Source organism: Belonocnema kinseyi, chromosome 8 (assembly GCF_010883055.1).
Source record: "Belonocnema kinseyi isolate 2016_QV_RU_SX_M_011 chromosome 8, B_treatae_v1, whole genome shotgun sequence".
Taxonomy (NCBI): domain Eukaryota; kingdom Metazoa; phylum Arthropoda; class Insecta; order Hymenoptera; family Cynipidae; genus Belonocnema; species Belonocnema kinseyi.
This window is the reverse complement of record NC_046664.1, coordinates 89,219,102-89,223,566: the sequence shown is the minus strand read 5'-3', so window position 1 is coordinate 89,223,566 and position 4,465 is coordinate 89,219,102. Positions and strand designations below refer to the sequence as shown.

The 4,465-nt window shown below is 32.0% G+C and overlaps 1 protein-coding gene across 1 annotated transcript in view; it reads left to right on the top strand.

The window, feature by feature from the left end:
* The window catches only part of LOC117179125 (protein GDAP2 homolog), an 83,516-nt gene that overhangs the window by 60,761 nt on the left and 18,290 nt on the right, over nucleotides 1–4,465 (top strand). The gene's annotated exons all lie outside the window — the stretch shown is intronic.

Sequence of the window (4,465 nt, the reverse complement as noted above, 5' to 3'; positions counted from 1 at the left end):
AATCAGCCGAGAAATACGCCTGAATTTTTCCGGAGCGTTTTGAGCAAAATTTTGAATTTTGCAAAAATTGTTCATATGCAAAATCCAAAATTTTGTTCAAAATGCTTCGAAAAAATTCAGGCGTATTCCTTGGCTGATTACAAGAGCTTTTTATTCTGGATGATTTTTCCGAAAAGCGCATCGTTTATTGTAAAAAATTCATGAATGTTTTCACAAAAATTTTGCCAGTAAGACGCCATTTTGAAAATACTAAAACGAAAAATCGATCTTTGAACCATGGATTCTCAAAGTTTAGACATTTATTCCACCGTTTAGTGAGATTCCAGGTTAATTACAGACTCGAAAAGCTTTGGAAAATTGTTCACAAAAAAAATAGGCACGAAAAATCACGTTTTTTTTTGTTTAAACTGCATTTTGGGATAATAAATAAATTTTTTGAGGAATTTCATTGGCACGATGTGTGTTACAATTCACCCGAGCATTACTTCCAAACTACACAATATTTTTGGCCAAAAACTTTGGCCTTACAAATAAACATAGTAACTAATCTTCCGGAACTAACCTTGTTTGCAGGCAATCAAAAAAGTTTATTTCATAAATAATTTCCAGATTATCGGAAAGGCAGAGATGAAAAACGACGTAACCTCAAAATAATGCATATGCATAAAATTTGTATTTAGCACAATAAATTTTTTTTGTTATTATCCCTCAAAAAAGTATCTGGGGACATCCGTTATGATATTTTATAGCATCTCCGAATTCAGTTTTTAAAAATTTTCATTTTTGTGGAAAAAAAGCCGGGGAAACTGTAAGTATCACATGCCCTTAATATTTAAAACTTTGAAACGTTTCCAAAGTTTCATGAAATTTTACAACCCGTCTCGTAAACATCACGGAATTAAGAAATCGATACAAAAATTGCATGCTACGCCCGAGGGGCCATTCACTCTCGAATTAAGGGGGCTTCACGTTTGAAACCGGTATGAAACCAAATGCAACAAGCATAACACTTTGTGACATCTGAAATAAGCAGTATCTGAGTGGAATAGTGGATCTTTTGAAAAATATCCCATATTTTGAAATTAGTGAAAATCTAGTGAAATCAGCAGAAATCTCTTAAGGTATTCCGAAATTTTGAGCGAGTCAGTAGGAGTTGACGAGAGATTGTGAGTAATCACGAGCAGTCAAGCGAGCAGTCAAGACAGCAGTCGGTGTAGTCAGTGCATTCAGCGTGCGACTCTTTGCGTCGTCGTTCGGCCATCTACAGTCTATAATTTATGTGAGCAGCCAGCAGGGAGTGTGTGTATTATTGTTAACAAGTAAAAACTGTACATAGAAAAAATTCGCCACAAATTTTGAAACAATAGCAGGGTGGCCGTTTTATTCTGGGAAAAAATTCCCGGTCATTTCCCGGCTTTTGCCCGGTTCACAACAATTCTTAATGCGGTCATTGAAATCGAAACATTCGAACTCTTGAATCTAAAAATTTTTTCATTTGATGTTATAAAAACTGAACTTCAAATTTAAACACTCAAAGCTTAACCATTTTTAATTTTTAACTTTTAAAATTAAGATTAAAAATTTTTTCATTGGACACTCAATAATTTAAGCATATAAAATGGAAGCTTCTGACACATTTCAAGTAAACAATTTAAAACTAAATACCGTTAAGCTGTAAAATTAAAATTTTTTAACTTTTATAAGTTGTACAGTTTTTAGATTCAAAAAATTGTAATCCTAGCTATCATATCCATGTCAGAAACAATACAAATTGAACGATTATAATATTTTTTGGTGAAAATTGTTTATTTTTTAATGTAAATTAATTTTATTTTAAGCCGTAAATAATTAATAATTATTCAATTCTTATTCATTTATGGAAACGTGTATTTGTTTTAAAATCTTTTTAAATATTCTTTTAAAACTATTTTGAAAATTAAAGAATAATATAAAATTTTCCCAGGTATAATATTGTTGTATTATCTTTGAACCTTTCAAGGCCCTTTAAAATTTAGAAAAAAATGTTAAACTCTGCATTTGTGGAATAAGTTCAAATTTCCAATTATTTCGGAAATTTTTACAAAACTTCTTAATATTTATCAATATTATTCAAACATTTTCTAAAGTTATCTAAAAATCCTTCGAAGTTAAGAAATTGTCTTCAAATCTTACGGAATCTTTTTTTTTTTTTGAAAATTTTGAGGATCCTTTAAAAATTTTTTAAATATTCTTTTGAAGTTAATTATTCAAATTAAAAAATCATTTCCAATTTTCTTAATTATTTTTTTATTATAATTTTATGACTAAAATATGATACCAAATTACTTATTTGGTACCAAATTTTGAAATATTTATTTTACCGCATGTTCTAATTTGGTTTTCATAACCATACAAAAGATTAGCATTATTTAAAATTGCTGTGAACAAAGCTGAAGCAGCAGCAGAGACTTTAAAATATATAAAGCATTAATCTTAAATTAACTTGATGTTATATAAAATATATTAGTAAAATAATATAAAAATATTTTCTTATCATCAATAAATAAGGTTTACATATAAGATTTTGCGTAGACCTTCCTATAATTTAATAATACTAATCATTTATTTCTCTCATGTACATCCTTATGGATATTTACATATACGAAATTAATCCCTTACGCATCAAAAATACTTAATTACTAAGGTCCTTTGAGACAATCTAATAGAAAACTTAGATTCTAAAAATTATAATCCGCTTACAATCTATGAACTAATAAACAATCTATGAATCCTTCCCATTTATTATTCAACAACTTTGCCTTCTTTGGCCTTCGATTTGAATTCTTTCGCATGTCTGCAAAGATCGACGATCGGTTCCTCGGTCAAAATTTTGCACAAATTAACAACGATTTGTTTATTGCCATCTTTTAACAGCCGCCTATCGACTTCATTTACCCACTTTTTTCAATTTTCTCTCGTGCCCTTTCGCATACCCACATATGCTCCATATCTTCTTCTTCTCCACAAAATCTACATTCTATATTATTGTACCCTTTATTTTCCGCTTTTCCTACATTCCCACATCGGAATCTTGTCCACTGAATTTGATCTGGAAGACTCAACTTACGGTTCTTCCAGTAATCTTTCCCTTCCTCTACTGTCCTCCAAACTTCATACTGATTACAGTAAGAAGATTCTTCTGTTTTTACCTCATCTTCCCGTTTTCCCTTCTCCAATAATTTTTTTCGCCCCTCCGGGCGCAGACCTTCCTATATACTACTCTCTAATTTTTTCGTGTAGTCCGGTCAGTTTGGGCGTGAATATCTCAGAGAAAAAAATGGTACAAAAAAAACTGTATATTCTATGCCACTGTGTCTTTAGTTTTTCGTCGATTGCATGCTTAATGGTTATTGTGCAAAAATGTGGTGAGGAGCTGTCATCATTTATTTGCCGAAAAGCACCGAAATAATGCACGTAGAGAACATAGGTCAACTTTGAGAAGCTCCTGTATCGTTAAATTTGCCTAGAAAATTACGATTTTTTGTTATTTATTCTTCAAAGCCTTAACAATTTCTATCTTTTTCAAAAATTAAATATTTTAATAAGTGTGGCTATAAAGTAGTTTCCAAGAAAAACAATTATCTTCAATACTATTGCACCTATCGCAACGAGCCAAAGCTGTTAATGTTTGCAAAAGGATAAGAAATAATACCATATAAAAACGTTCGATTAATAATGACAAAATGAGGATACTTGTTTCATTGAAGTGTAGCGGTACATTCAAAGAAGCGGGCGGGCTTTGAAGCACAGTAGCACGCAGCTTCTGGTTCCTGAGTTCAGGGCTGTATAGCGCGCACATAATACATCTGCACCTTGCCTTATTAGCGCTGATATGTATCACTTTGCATTGTTCTTAATAATTATATTTTTGTGGAGGGGATTTTTTTTCTTTTATACTTAGTAAATGATTCCTAAACTAGGCCCACGGCCATTGATGGAGTCCTCATCTCACTGTTTCATGGATAATATAATAATAAATTAAAGGGACATGCCTTGCCCTTTGTACCTGACGATAAACATACGAGGGTAGTTCAATAAGTCCTTAGAATGACCAACAAATGGCGCGCGAATCGCTCCAAATCATCTGTTTTCAGTCAGCACCACTCCCGACTAGATATATGGTGCAGTCCCAGTCCACATCTTCTGAGTTTACGTGTTTTTATAACCAATTGAAAAAAAAAATTGTTCGTTAAGAAAAATGAAAAAAAAACGAGTTTAGAGCGGTAATCAAACATTTTCATTTAAAGGGTTTAACTCCATATGAGATGAAAAATGAATTGGACTCAGTTCATGGCACATCTGCCTCTGCCTTAGCAACGGTTTCTAACTGGGTAAATGAATTTAAGCTTGGTCGTACATCAATAAATGACGAACCACGTTCAGGAAGGCCCGTAGAAGCAAGTACTCCCGAAATCATCAATAAAAT